We start from the raw sequence: 16612 nt of genomic DNA, 5'->3' as shown, positions 1-16612 counted from the left end.
CTTCAGATATATCAGCCATTTCTTCACATATTATTTACCCGTACCTGTAATGGTTTTCAAACGATAAAACATTATGGCATAATTAATGAACTAACATCTTCCTATTTCAAAGAATACACATGATAGCAGTTTTTAAAATAGCAATTTGATAGTATTGATGGGTCATAATTAATTTAAACAATAGGCAAAGGAATATTCTTGCTATATAATTAGTGAATTCCTCTGCACATTTCCTTGAGATAAATCTTCAAATATAGTCAGTTGAATCAAATGTTAAGCATATTTTGTATTTGAGACATTATTGCCTTATTTCTGTCATTAGAAAATTTACAAATTTTCATTCCTACTACTGGATGATGATGCCGGTGCCCAAGTCCTTGTAAGCACTGCACTTCATCTACCTTTTGATTTTTTTTGGTCAATCTAATAGGATAAACATAAATTTAACTTTTTATATTTATGTCTTCTAATTACTACAGCTATCTGAAAAGGTAAAATATTTTACTCCCATTTTGCAAAAAAAAAAAATCACACACACAAAAAACTGAAAACAATATTGCATATATAATACATTTCAGAGTCAGGAATTAAACTTGAATTTGTCTGGTTACAAAGCTTGTGATCTTTCCACTAGGCTACACAGCTTTACTGTGTGAAAGCTTCTAGGACCCTCCAGAAAATGTCCTGTAAATGTTTCCAGCATAATATGAGAAGTAAAAAGTGCCTAGTATCTGTTAAGTCTAATTCTAATGCATCCACTTTATTTTACATCTCCTGAAATTCACTCTCAGATAAGGTCATTCTAGGCCAAGGTAAGAACTTGAAAGGGCTTTGAGCAATATCTATTAGAAATCAATATGTAGTCATTTTGCTATATATTCAGTTAAATATTAGTATGTAAGCATTGTTCCTACAACTACAATAATGTTTTAATACAAGTTAAATTGAAGGAGATTTGTGTCCTACCCTTTTAAGGTACAATTTTTGTTGAGCTTATGGGAATCAAAATTATTTAGCAATCTCCATTTCCTCCTTCCCCTTGTCAATCTGCATCTTGAAATAACTACTACAGACTCATCAGTGGCCTGATTTCATGTCTGAGCCATCTTCTGTAGACTATGGTTTAATAAGCTTGGGGTCTGTGTATCCTTCCAAACTGGGAGGATTTAAGCTCTTAGAACTCTTGGATATTGTGAGGGAGGAATTTCCTCTTTCATAGGTTTTCTAGTCCAGATTTGGCTTCTGAAACACATATTTCATGTGTGCCTGTGACAATGAATTCTGCAGTTCCCAAAAGCAAGGGCAGAAGACCCATGTTCCTTTGCAGGAAGGAGGAGGTACACAGGAAAGAGCAGGAGAGAAAGCTGTCTGATGGTCAGCCTCCCAGGAGGTGTCTCTCTGCCTCTATGCCTATCTCTCTCTCGGTCTCTCTCTCTCTCTCTCTTTTTCCTAACTCAGCAAAAAACTGTGTCCCCCTCTATAATCACAAGCTGAAGCACTTACAGGGGAGCATTCTACATGTTCTTTGTCATCTGGGAAGATGAGCGAATGGGTCCATACTTTTTGTAGAAATAATGCTGATAGTGTTGATGACAGGACGTGAGAGCAGCACTCTCATTTGAAGGTTCAGCTCGGCACTTCTTTCAGAGAGATTCCAGGGCAATCCAAAGCTCCTGCTGCTGCATCCCTCTATGTTTGCTACACAAAGACTACTCTGAAAGCTTAATGTGTTCTGGTCCTCTGTTCCTTCAGCAAAGAACTCAACTGCTCTTCCTGGGACAAAGGAGCTGAAACTTGTAATCATGTACAATTTCATTTAGATCGTTTTTCTTATTTTGTACTATTTGGAACAGAGCAGAGTTATCAGTGAATGGAAATTTTTTGCTTAATTTGTGTTTAAGGAAAAATTAATAGTGTTGGACATGAAGCACATGTCAAATAGATGAAAGTGAATGAAAATGTCTGTCTGGATTCTAATTCTACCCTGTTTTTGTGTCTCTATTTTGGACTCTGAGGGGGAGGTGGGTAAAGAGTATCCAATTTCTTTCTCTTTGCTTTACTTTCATTGTATTCAAGAATGGAGAAAGAATGTCATTCTGATGGAGTTGGAGAAACTATAATTTTTTCCATCTACCTCCTGCCTTCAATAGAAAATTGTGGGGATGGAAGTCTTAGTCTGTTTTTAATTCTAAGAAATGTTCCTGGACAAAAAAAAATGGAGCCCACTTATAGGAATATTGCATTCTCTCAGCTTTTGATTACAACTTTTTAAAATGCAAGACACGTTAAATTTAAAAAATAATGCAGATGTAACTGCTTTCTGCCTTAAATTCTTTCTTTGCAAATGTTTGTCAATAATTCTCAAGTCATGGTCTAGAGGGAATTAACAGGACATTTGTGACAGGTGGAAAGAGATAGACCCATAAAGAATATGGTCTTTGCTGCAGTTGTCCAAATCTCTGTACATAAGCCTTAGGGACAGTATTGACTCTGAACAATTGAAGGTCCTGGTTCTAGAGAGAAATGTGACATATTCAGTCTTGCTGATGAACTTGTTCATTGAGATAAAAATGGAAATTATTTGCTCTGGGAACTCTAAAGGTCCTGCTGCTAAATTATTAGCATAGTGCTAAATGATGCCTGGTGCTGGGGCTGGGTTCTGGGAGTGCATTCCCAAGGGCTTCCTCACTTACACCCCATTCCCACCATTGCTTGCCTACAGAGAATGCATCAGGAGCTGGAGGACTCTATTTGCCTTTCTCAGACATTGCAATTTCAAATAAATATTACTATTTATTATTCCCAAATTTAGGGTTATTAATTATATCAGCATAAACCTAATTTATGCCATCACAAACAGCAATAATAAATGCTGCCAAATGCTAATACCCAGCTCTTGCCAACTGTGCCTGTAGTTGATGGGTCTCCCCCCTTCACTTCCCAGAAGCATTAAATTAAAAATGATTCAATGTTGCAGAATCATTGATCAATTTGGGGGCTGAGGCTCTTGGGGAAATGCGTTTGTTTTGTTAAATGCTTTGCTCTTTCACTAGCTGGGTAACTTCTGATTCAGATGACTACATTCCAGTATTTCTTGTTTTCTTTCTCTCCCCCAGTCCTTCTGGAGGAGGAAGAAATGGAGACAGGGATGTAGAGGTGGAGGGAAGCATGTGAACCTCTGTCCTTTCTCAGTTGTCCCTGTAGACATCTCTCTTCTTAGAGTGCCCACTCCTAATACTTTCTTTCAACATATGCTTAGAATCTTGGTAAAGCAAACTCCTGAGTGCAATATAGATTAATTCTTTCTCAATTCCCATCACATCTACTGTGTATTTAGTGATGTATGTTACATGGTTTCCTAAAATACATGGGAATCTATGACTGGAAAATGGGAAGCCCAGCCCCGACAGTCCCTGACCAAACTAAGGAAGCTTTTATCTATTGTTCCTTAATCTCAGGGGTACTCTGTTTCTGTGAAAGAAGAGGCAGAACCCATCCTTTTGTTATCTGAGCCATAATAATATCTCATTGCCTTCTCAAGGGAAGCAATTTTTACTTTTTCTTTTTTTTCTCCTGACTCTGGCCTTTTTCTCTCTGTGATGCAGGTGACAGTGGTGTTGTACAAGGAATTCTGACCAGGTTATCAGAGGATCCTGATGTAGGTCAATATTGGCTTCTTTCCAGCTGCATGACTTTAGACAATTTACTTAGCCTCTCTACTCCTATTTTTTCAAATTATTTAAGGCAGGGTCATAAGTCCTAACCACTGTACCTTGTCTGATTAGCTTCATGATCAAATACCATAGTACTTCGAAAATGATAAGGCACTATACAAGGTCACTGGTCCTCTTAGTGTGTTCGGGTGCCTGAATTTCATGGGAGGCCATCAAAGCTCTTCTCATTGGCCAGTCCACGGTGACTTAGTGATTTTTTTTCTTGCTTTTTATATCTCAGTTTCTCAAGGAGATCTAGGCTAGGCAATGGCAGTGGGATAGAAATTCTTCAGAAAGAGGGGGACAGATCAAAGGAGATATAGATTGACAGGTATCTAGACTTTTGATTGCCCTGGGGATTTTAATACCATAAAGTAGCTATAGAACTGAATAAATTGTTTCAAAAATACAGCAGTAGAGAAAGCTTAAATCTGGGGAGTTCAGTTCATACCCTTTTCCTTCTTCATGCTTACTCTTCATGTTTAGTTTTAATTGGCCCCTTGAAATTGACTAGAAACCTGCCTTCTTGTCTTAAAAGATAGCCTTTATTCAGCCACCTCCATCAAGGCCTCTCCAGGAGCTTTCAGGGAATCTGTAATGAGCAGTGTGCCTTTGGTCAGTGGAATTTGTCTTCCCCAGCAGGGAGTCTGTCTAAGGTGTACCCAGGTGGCAGGACTGCAGAAGCCCAGGTTCTAGAAAAGTGCACCCCATCAGGAACCAGAGGAATTGCATCTCCAAGGCCAGCTTTTGGGGAATTGTCTCAGAGCCCTCTACTCTCTAGTTCTGGGTCCTTCTGAACAGCAGCCAGAGTTTATAAACAGGAAAGCCAGAGGTAGCACATAAACTTTTATAATGCAGATCATCCTCCTTGCCCTGACTTCCAGGTTGCCTTCCCCTTGGTTATATATCTCTCTGAACCACCTAGTCCTTTTGAATTATTAGGCTTATTCTTTCATCGCCCTGCTTCCTCCTTGCAAATATGCTCCCATACATCTTTACACCACGGGAAACACTTTCTTCTCTATTTACAGCTTCTCCCTGCTCCCCGCCCTTCCCCCTGGCCCAATAATGGCCAAGGAGATAAATAAGAAACATAACTCTTTTGTGCTATTATTTTTTTTTGTTACTCTGCACAGTAATATATATATATATATATATATATATATATATATATATATATATATACATATATATATATGTATATATATATATATATATATATATATATATATAATAACAAGGAAACAAATCTTATTACTAAAGTAATTACAATAAATTAAAAAAAAAAAAACCCTGAGAATGGAGCTTAAAGAAGGGGACACATCAGGGGAGTGATTATAGCAGGATGTTTAAAATTTAATTTACTAGCGCCAGTCTCTGCTGGTTGGTTGATGCCCTGCTTAGGAGATTGTGTCTAATTAGAGAGTGGTTGTTATTGCACGTTGAAGACACTTACCCCTAGCTGACTTATGTGTTGGATCTTTAAAGGGGAAAATTGACCTAAGGAATCCCTCGAGAAATCTTATTGTCTGCAACCCTATGTTGGGAAGAGCAAGATTTAGCATGTTAAGTTGGATCATCATCAAAGCTTGGGAACTGCAAAGAATTACTTGGCATCCTTCCCTCTGTCCATAGATAAAGTTTCCTTTAACTGGGCTATGCAGATTTGCATTCACCCCATCATCTGTGGATCTCTTAATAGAGGTCACTGTGCATCCTTCAGTAAAATATGCTAATGCTGATCAATCTTGAGAGTTAAAATGCTTTTCCAGATAGCAATCCAATTCTATCCCAAAGCAATTTTTGTCCATGTGTTCTTGTAAGGCCTGCAGTAGAAGTGAATAGCAATTATTTTTCTTCATTAATTAATACTATTATCCCATGTACAATTGTCATCTTTATAAGTCTTTTTGGCATTTGAGTTCTTATCTTTCTTCTTGAACTTACATCACCTATGGCCAGTGTTCTATCCTGAGAAACTGTATTTTAACTGTAGTATAATTGTTATTGAGTGGCTCTCCTCATCCTCTCCAAGTTTCCCTTGAATGTGGAAGAAAGACAAGCCATGGCATAATACTTTTACTTGGCCTCTTCAACATCATCAGTGCAAAACTAAACATATTTATAAATTCAATATGTGGCCTTGTGCTCTTCTAAGTACTCTCAATCATGTACACATTTAAAATCTTAGACGACTATACAGTGTAGACATAGATCCTGTAAAAGTTTCTCCCCAATTACACCATCACTACCATCTGTGCTATCTTTCACAACCACCATCAATCACAAAATAAATAGCATATAACAATTTAGCATTTAACATGTACTTTATAATGCTAAATACATATTATCTTTAATCCTTACAGCAACCCTCCATGATATTTATATTATTCTGACACTAATGAAAAAACTAATATTTTAAGAACAAGCTAAGTGTCCAGGAACACATAGAACCCAGATCATACTTGGGTGAAGAGAGAGAGAGAGGCTGAAGAAGGTATAGTAGACTCCACAATTATTAGAGCTGAATTTAGAAACCAGACCTGAAAATTAGCCTGCTAAATGGCTATTACATATAAGGATAGCATATTTCCAAACTCTGTAAATATTATGTAGACTCCTATTATAATATTATGATATTTGGGCCTGAAAAACAAAATAAGTTCTTCATTAAGACCAAGAATGTAAGCCACTCTACATAGAAATGGATAAAATGTCAAAAACCCTTGGCCTGCCCAAGGTGGCTTCTCAGAGGTAGTCAGATGTCGAGGGAGGTTTTGAAAGGGGAGGCAGAAGTCCCTTGGAAGAAGAGCAAAGTTGACTCAAAGCCAGAATTTTCCATGTTGGTTTTGAAGGACACTAAAAGATTGGTAATAATAGAATTCACATAAGAGGGCACTGTGGTTGGAAAAGTTCAGAAAGTTTTGTATAAACAGACTTTTTAAAGTTGTAGCCCTTGTCAGTGCTATTGAAATATTAAGATATATGGAGACTCTCTAAGATGGGCAAAATATGTGGCACTTTCTGAACTTATTTGAACAGGGTCACATTTGTAGATGTACAATTAGGACATCAACAGGAATATTAGTGGTTCCTGAATTTGGAAAAGGTTGCTCTAGGATTTGAACTGAGATGCAGATATAGAATAAAATATATTTATATGGCATATCAGCCCAGTGGCTGAGGACACTTAGACTGAAATCAGATCCTTTGGGTTTGTCACTCAATACCTGTGTAGCTTTGGACCAAAAACTAGCCATAGATTGGGTTATTTGAAAAATGAACTCTGAGATGATTTGTTGAATTGTATTCTTGGGAGTAACACTTGTGAGGAAATGAGGGAAACTGGTAGAGGGTATGTTGAATTGTGATGCAGTTATTATCACAGAGGCCTTAGTGATAATAACTATGGGGACCTCTGCAAATGAGATGTATTATCCATGCTGTGAATTAAGGCAAGTGTACTGAGTCTTTCTTTCTTTCTTTCTTTTTCTTTTTTTTTTAACCTCCCACCAGCGAACAGTCCTAGAATGTTGGCTGCCTTGGGCTAGGAAGATTCCTCAGTTGATGATATTTCCTATTGTATGTACTCAGTCATGAGCCCCAGCAGCCAACAGCAGCTGAGGAATGAGTTTTTAGTTCTCACGGGGTACTCTGAAGGACACACTGTGTTTCAGTTTGCTCATCTATAAAATGGGGACAATAGTGATACCTTCTTTGTAGGATCAAAATAAGTTAAAACAAGTTACTGTTAGGTAGGGATTCTGACCATAGAAATATACAGGGAAACATTCCTCTTGTGAGCAAATTCCTAGGGGGTAACAGGCACCCTGTTTCCCATCCTGAGAATGCCTTGCAGTTTCTGCTAGGAACTAGTAAGGTAACTAATACATGTGAACATCTGGCTGCTATGGCAATGCCCTGCATGAGAATGCTCTGTGCTAGAGTCTTATCAGCCTCAACCTTGATCTCAGGTTCACAGCTCCTGGGAATAAAGGAACTCTCTTGTTAGACAACCACAATGTTTTACTGAGCCTACACCTGTCCACATAACAATAACTTTATATAATATGCTTTCTTGAGAGCTACACAAACCTCCTAACATTGCACACTTCAACTTAGTAATACTGGGAAATAAGCTGCGTAATGTTGCTAAGTCTATCACCTGCCTAGTAATACAATGAACAATGTGTACTAATGATAACAATGACTTAAAGTAACTTATAGTAACTTTATTTTATAAATAAAGCTGGAAGTTTGGTCATTCTGCCATCTTTCCTGCCTCTGCATCTTGTCTCTGTGTCTCCTTTTATTTTTCTTAATAATTGTACAGTGTGTCTTATATTTCATAGTGCTCTATAATTGTTAAAGTAATTAATATATAAATATAAATATTTATACTAGTTACTTATGGAATTCAGAGATTTAGTTAGGGCAATGAAAACTGAAATAATAAAGAAGATATGATCTTTATTCCCAGTGAATTTAAAATAATTTTAGGACTTCATCATCATATCTTCACATTGGTAGAACTCTTTACAACCTTTACTTAGTTTTGGATGAAGAAACTGTTACTACATTTTCTGATGTTTTCTCTCCCTAATACTGTAAATCTCTGTGTTAAGAGTAGTCTACTCCTTCAGAGGTACCCCTCAAGCAGCCTATTTAGTAAAATGAAACAAAAGCAAAAGCAAACAAGCAACAATCCAAGGAAAATTCAGCCTAGGCCAAGATGTAAGTTGAATAGAGACTACAGATATTGACAAGTTCCTAAGAACTTTATTGTGATTTTAACATGATCTAAAGGGCACTCTAGTTTTGGAAGAGATAGGCGATGCTAATATGATGTCAGGAGATTTGATGTTAGCATAACTCAGATCAGTGTTTTCCCCATAAGTGCAATGTTAAGTAAAAATGCCCAAATCTTGAGCTGTACTTTCCAATGTCAGGACAAAAGCATTCCAATGTTAGTGAATCCTGATTAGGCTGGGCCTCTGTCCAGAAAGAGAATACAGCACATTAATGCCCATCATTTGTGGTAGTAACTCTGGAAACTCAGACAGCAAGACTCCCTTCAACAGTAATCAAGGCCATCAAAGTCTATCTGATCTAATGTGGGAAAGACTTTTTAAAAAAATATAATTCAATATCTGCCTATTAATCTAGTCATCTTGACACTGAGTTACTGGGTGTTCTCATTCTGTGGATTAGGCCACTGAGAGACCTAGTCATAATGCATATATTGCAATGTATATCCTCCAAAAAACAACTTATTCTCCTTTGGTAGGTCATTTAAAGGTATCAAATGAATAGCATAAAAGAAATTGTATATCCAGGTGTATTCAGAAACATCTGGTTCAATTCAGTCTTTCCTTTTACAGAAAAGAAGTAGGCCTAGAGATCAATGCTACTAATAAAAGATAAACTAGTATTCCAAACTAGATAACAGTCAAAATACCATTGACTCTTTCATTTTACTGATACTATGGATGCAGTTTCTCTTGGATAACAATTATATTCCTATTATTTGAAAATGAAAGTGAGTGTGAGTAATAGGTGAATGTATTTTTGTGACTTGATCATATAACCATGGAATCTCAGGGAACTTGGCATCTAGTCCAATTTATTCCCATCCTGTACCTAAATTTTCTTTATGGCATTCATGCCATGCAGCCAACAGCCTGTGCTATAGGATGTCCATGGTCCGTGGACTTACTTCCTCTCATAAGAACTTATTCCATATTGATAGTTCTAATAGAAAGTCATCTCTTGAACCACATTAAACTATCTCTCCTCAAAGCTTATAGCCTTGGTGCCTTATAGAATTAGTTGAATCACTCTTCTTTTAACTTCAACATAATTTAAGACTGCCCTTGTATCACCCCCAGGGAGATTTTTTTTTCTACAGTGTAAGCATCTGAAGTTCCTTCAACTATTTGTAGTGTGTTCTTGTATTCTTCCACTGTCTAATTATTATATGAATTGCTTCACTCATTTGTTCAGTAAGAGACTTTGGTAAACCAGAGGTTATAATAGTAAACACAGCAAGATGTTTATAGTATAGAGGTGGAAACAGACAACAGAAAACAGTACAAGGCATGGTTAGAAGTGATCTGATAGCTGTTAGCTGTTGAGATGCCTACAGAAAGAACACATAATTTTGTCCTCAGGTCCAGGATGACTTTCTGTGGCATTTACATTGAGAGTGGAAGGAAGTGTTAGCCAGTGTCAGTGTGTGTGTGTGTGTGTGTGTGTGTGTGTGTGTGTGTCTAGTGGAATAGCAATAGAAGTAGGGAAGTGAGCTTTCTGCAGAAGAAACCTGAATTCTCAGGAGTCTTGAAACACCTATTTCTCTATTATGGTGGGATTCCTAGATTCCCAGATGACCAGCACCATTATCAACCTGAAAACTTAACTGCTATTCATAAAGCCTGAAGCATAGTTTCTTATTCTCTTTTGATGACCTAATTATATTGCTAACACATTTTGCATTTATTGTCAAATAAAACCCCTAAGTCCTTTTTATATTAATTGCCACTGACCTAAATGTGTTCGGCTGCATTGCTATCTAGTTGATTTGATGGATCAAGTGTTTGAATTCACAGTTACCCCAATTTCATTCTATTAGATTACATGGTTAAGAGAATATTTGGATATTGAATCTGCCATCTATTTTATTTGGCTATCTTCTAATTTGCATGGACCCTTCTGAGCTGACATAAAATTTCTTTTATCTTTTAATCATGTTGTTGATACATTTGTTCAATTTGAGTGAACCGAGGACAGTATACAAGAAGACATATCATCAAAGCCATAGACCGATTTAGTGACAATCATTCAACCACTTTCCAACCTATTTTAGTGCTGCCATTGAGCCCATCTTTCTTTATGTAACTACAAGGGTATCTTGAGAGACTTTTGCAAATTCCTCACTAAAGATCTGTTAAACCTTGTTTCCTTATATAATAACCTGTCAAAGTGTGAAACAGAATTGGACTGGCATAGCTGGAAAATTCACTAAGTTGTTCTTAGTGATAGATACTTGTTTCTATAACTTATTTTTCTAAGAGGGTCCAAACTTCCCCATTAAGGTTCCAGAAGTTTGCTGAAGATCAGGGTCAAGTTCACTAATGTCTTCCATTTTTTTCCCCTTTTCAACAATGGAGAAGTATTTACCCATTTCTACCTCTTAGAATTTCTCATAAATCACTAACCTTGTCTCAAGCCAACAGTGTGCTCAGCCAAAGACTTGGAAGAGTAGATAGCAGACCCCAGCTCCTCTTTTGAGGTTATTCAGATTTCTGTAGCCACCTCAAATAATTGGCAGCTCAAGCTCCCAGCCTTCCTTGTCCTTACCATCTTGTGGGATGACTTAATCTGGGGATATGAGAACTGCAATTCTCCAGATGTTAGTTCACTACAGTGAACATGTCACACATGGGTCAAAATCATGGCAGCTTAGGTATTTTAATCTAAAAAAATCTTTTTGGTACTAATCCAAGTTATTTTACTTCTACTTACTTAATACTCTGTAATATCAACAGAGAATCTCCCTGGATATGAATAGATCATAGGTTATAAAGATTGAATATTTTTTGATAGTATGACACATTGTGAAAAATATATTCTGTGTATATTTGGCACTTATTAATGTGAAAAAGGGTGTCCATGTCTGGTAGTTTTGAGAAGTTAAACAGCAAAATTTCAGACAAGTAATATAACTCATGAAGAAATTTAAAGTCAATAATTTCCATATAGAGTGGGACATATTTTCAACAAAAGCATTTTATTTTCCAGTTAGAAAGCTATGTGATTTAAAAATATGATTTATCATTAATATGCCCTGAGGATCTTTCCAGTTCTAGGGCCCCTGCCCCCTGAACATTTCTGATTTTGGATTCAGGAGGGGTCCGATTGTCTGTATTAGTAAGATAGCACATAATTCTCAAAGTAGATCAAGTCTATGCTACTTATCTATATAATATTTTTTTGGGTATTGTAGAGAGAAATTGTGACTATGTACAAAGATATATGTATATATATATGTGTGTGTGTGTGTGTGTGTGTGTGTGTGTGTATATATGTATATGTATATATATGAATGAATATGTGTGTGTGAGAGAGACAGAAAGCGGGGGAGAGAGAGAGAGAGAAAGAACATAAAAACAGAACATATGGAAAGAACTCAAAAAGAAAGAACTCACAGAGAGAAAGAAGCCATCCCCATATGAAAGGCAGCAAACATTCTTTTTCAAAGCATCCACAAGAGAAGAGATGAATTTTGTACATCTCTACTGCACAGTAGGATATATACATATAGCAGAACACATGTAGTAGAAAATAGGAAGCAATATAGGAACAAAGCTAGCTGTATTTAGAACTTGAACATTAAAGATTTGTAAACAGAAATACTGAAATCTCTGAAGTTGATATAAAAGCTCTCATACAAAGGTAGCTTTACTTTGGGCCAGATTGGACAAATCAACATGGGATACAAACAAGATTAAAACCAACTTCATCAAAGAAAGGAATTTTGACAGACCTGAGACAGAAAATTTCCTTAGTCAGATCCATCAAAGGATTCTACCTATTCCTTTGTGTATCAAGATGGAAGGTCATCCCAATGTGAGGATTATGTTGTATGTATTTTGTGCCATTGGCTTAAGGGAGTCTGGAAAGAAATTGTATATGGGGGCAAATGTGTGTTCATTTACATATGAACCACACTGTTGAAATTCCTTTGGTCCTTTCTAAAATTAGTTCCTTCAGGTAATATTAGCCTGAGCAAGATGGAATTAGCTAACACCTGACCTTCAAACATGGTGGCCACAGTAGCAATGGGAATGATCAATGCCCTTGCTAAATGCAGCCCAAGGAGGGCTTTTCTGCCCCTAAGATATAGATGCACATCAGGTGCAATCCTCTGTGGATCATTTACTTAAGCTTCACAAGTTGGGCTACTCAGCTATTTATTTTGTCTGTTTTGTTATATATTTTGTATTTATTTTATTTAGTTTGAATTAAATGGTGATCACTCAGGAAAAGAAATTCACTTCATGTTTTCCTTGCCACTGAATGATGTTTTGACTGAGTTATTGGGGTAGACACAGTATAAAAATATTTTTCAGGAGCATAAGGATAAAGGACAGTTCATGGGATGGAATTATAAAAGCGATGACAAATGTGCTAGACCTTTTTGTAATATCTATAACCAAGAAATAGAAATTGCATAGGGATAAATATTAGTGTCTTTCATAGTGTACTTTAGTACATACTAGGTGCCATTAATTAGGCAATATTTCTGTGAGTTTGAAACTAGGACGTTTCTAAATGACATTTCTAGCTTTATGCTGCCATTTAGTCCTGTGTGTTGTTTTATTTTTTTGGTCTGTTTTAAGATTCAGAATCATAGTTTATAATAAAAGATGACTTGCAATTTTAGAACTTTTTTTTTTTAAATTTACCCATTGGCATTTAGCAAGAGTAACCATCTACATTTTGACTGTTAGTATCAATTTTATAGGGAAGCACTAATTTTTAATCTGTTTTCCCAGTGTATTTACTTAGTATTCTACATTTTTCCCCTCAAAATTCTGGGTAATATATTAGGTGGCAGTGTTTGATATGGTTAATGGAGTTACCACTTGATGTCAGCGTTTGTGGTTTCTGTTCCTGGGTGGGTCATTCCTCCCAGCTGGGTCTTTTCCAGGAATTTTCCAAATATAATAATGGAAGTAGGCAAACCACAAGGACAAACACCCTCTTCTTTTCCTTTATTTTAGAAAGAAGTAATCTAAAATGAGGATCTTAAATACTCTTTCAGGTGTTTTTGCTCCTTCATTATATAGATGTTGCAACTGGAATTTAGAGATGGCGTGGTGCAGTAGTCAGTGGATGGCTTGATTTTCAGACCAACATTTTCAATTCTGTCAGTATTAAAAAACAAAACAAAAAACCCCAAAACAAAACAACTCATTAAAATGAAGGTATCTGAAAAACTGAGCTAAATGAAGATAGAAATTTTCATAAATCATTACGAAATTTTGGGTATTACAGAAACATAAGACAGTGCCCTTGGGCACATGGAGCCACCATCAAGGATTGGTTAGGGCAGAAAGCCTGCAAAACAGAGTCGGACAAGAAGGAGGTCCTGCCATTCTTATGTGTCATTTGCAGAACCATGGCTTGAGGAGGTAGATGTCCATAGATTTTAATGCTCAACACATTAGACATTGTGGGTCTTAATGCTTCATATTACAGCACAATTAAGTACTCAAAATAGGGAAAATAAATTAGTTCTAAATATCTACGAAGAGCCATATCCTAATCTTCCTTTTGATATTCCCTATTTTTCTTCTCATTTTCCATATATACAGACACGGAATGCTTTAAGTGCTACATTTGGAACTAATCTTCTTAGTGTCTATTGGACAATATCTACAAGATAGACTTTATTTTTTTTTATCATGCACTTCATTGATTTTTATTTTGTGAATTGATAGGAATGGTGCATTTCCCAAACAAGAGTAAATCTGTAATGGGGAGGATTATGACTATAAAGGAATCCTGAGTTGACAACTGGGATTTTCACTCATTAGGATGGATTATCAGAGTTGACATAATAATATCTGAAAATCATTAACAGTCCTTTGGATTCCTACATTCCTGAAATGGGTTAGGGTTGAAATAACTCTTTCTGTAATCACAAAGTTACCTAAGGCCCTATCTTGTCCTATGACAAAAATAACTTTGCCTTTGTGAGGACTCCTGTTTTCATCTAGCAAAGAAAGAAAGAGACAGTGATGAACAGGTTTATGTCTAAGGAGCTCCTGATTTTATGAGGTGTTCTAGAAGATGCAGAGACTCTGAGACCAATTATATGCACAAGTGAATATTGAGAGGCCAGGTAAACATGGGAGGAAAAAGGGTGGTTGCTGCTTTCATAGGGGATCACAGAAGTACAAGACAGTGCTCTTCTACTTCACAGTCCCCCTCACAAAGATATTCTCAGGGGCATTCATTCCTAAGGTCATCAGGCCACTTGAAGTCTGTAATAGAAAAAAGGAATGGTCTCTCTCTTGGGAAGTTTCCATTGTACTCAGGATAGCAGGAACCTGCACTTGTACTTTTAAGCACTGGCTTAAAACATGTTGAACACAGGAGATTTCCTTCTCTCTTTTCCAGGGCAGGCTTTGTAGTAAACCTATGCAGGGTGGCTCTATTCTACCACATGGAGATTGATAAAACTCCAAGACTCCACCTTGGCAACACACATGTATGATGAATTGGAGAGAATAGGAAAGCCGTGATTTTTCTTCGAAAGTAAAAGTTTAAAAAAAAAATGCTTTGAGCATAATAGACTGTCAACCATGCTATCAAACTGAAAATTATAGCTGGGCCCAGCAGACTCACAATGTAAATTTGACAGATAGGGCAACAGGCAAGTGTTGCACAAATGCTGCCTGGGATCATAACTTCAATTCATCTCCGAGGAATCAGCATGAAAGGTCTCCTCTCCCAGATACTCATGGCCCTATCATTCCAGGCTCCGTTCTCACCGTGTGGGTGAATACAACCTTGAACCATGTCTACATTTTTCTTTTGATTTCGAGCAAATGAATTTCTCGCAGGACACGTTGTTTGTGAAATCAGGCATCCTTCTTGTCATTGCCTTTGAGCTTTGCTGCTTGTAATGTCAAGATAGCCAAAGACATAAATAAAAAGGAGCCTAAGAAAAATCCTCAGTTGCAACAAATAGCAACAATATATTGACTTTGATGAATATGCTTTTACCTTGGCCCACACTGGCTTGAAGTTCAGTCATCTCTTTAGCCTTCAGTGATCAAGACTGGGGCTGCTCTTCTAAGGGATCAGTGCAGTGAAATCTAGCCTATGTCAATTCTAGCATTTTGTATGTGGAAATAGTGTGTCTACTTTGACTTAGCCAATCATTGAATTTCCAGGATATTACAAATCAAAGCATAATATTGATGTTATATGAGAAAATGCTGAGGAAATGCAAATCATGACTTCAGTGTGTAGATTTTAGTTGCGATATATATAACACAGTATTTGCTCGGCACCCTGAGGCAGAATTCAGTAATTAAAGAAATAAATACGCACATACATATGCATATTTGTGTGTACTTTGTCAAACGCTGGACACTGTTCTAGGTCTTAGGGAAGCAGGGACACAGTCTTGTCCTCAGAAGCACATGATTAAGATTGAGAAAGAGATCTCAGAAGAACTGACCGACCACCACACATGGGAGACATGTTGTTGTTTTTTTGGTGCTACTAGGGTTTGAACTCAGGACCTTGCACATGTTAGACAAGTACTAAGTTATATCTTTAAAATATTTATTTTGAGACAGGGTCTTGCTAAGTTGCCCAGGTTTGCTTTGAACTTGCAATCCTCCTGCCTTAGCCTCTCAAATAGCCAGGAGGTACGCACCAATGAACTCAGCCTAGTGGGATACATGTTTTAATGGATGTATCAGCAAGCTATGTAGCAGCAAAGAAGAGAGATAGAGAATTAACCTTGTTTTAGAAGACCAACAAACATATCATGGTTAAGAGGTGATAATTGGGGTTTTAAGCAAGGCTTTAAAAAAAAAAAATAAGGACTTTGTAGGATTTTCGAGGAAGTAAGGTTGAATTACAGTTTAACTGTTACATTACAGTTCGTGTGTTTATGTGTAAAAGAGAGTGTTAAACTGGGAACTTCCTTACTATGTAACAGTAATGGCACCAAGCATTTTGTATTACAAACTCCCGTGTAATTCTTGTGACAACCCTCTAGGGAGGTAATATTAAAATGTCTCATACAGGTCAGAAAACTGACAGAGAAGTTAAGAGACTTATTGAAATTCTCACAGCTACTAAGTGGTGGAGCTGGA

At 36.9% G+C, this 16612-nt stretch overlaps 1 protein-coding gene across 1 annotated transcript in view; it reads left to right on the top strand.

Moving 5' to 3' along the window:
* Agbl1 (AGBL carboxypeptidase 1) overlaps nt 1-16612 on the top strand; it is a 762772-nt gene that overhangs the window by 296331 nt on the left and 449829 nt on the right. The gene's annotated exons all lie outside the window — the stretch shown is intronic.

This window comes from Callospermophilus lateralis, chromosome 3 (assembly GCF_048772815.1).
Source record: "Callospermophilus lateralis isolate mCalLat2 chromosome 3, mCalLat2.hap1, whole genome shotgun sequence".
NCBI classification, from domain to species: Eukaryota; Metazoa; Chordata; class Mammalia; order Rodentia; family Sciuridae; genus Callospermophilus; species Callospermophilus lateralis.
The sequence above is the reverse complement of the archived record's forward strand: the minus strand, read 5'-3'. Positions and strand labels throughout refer to the sequence as shown.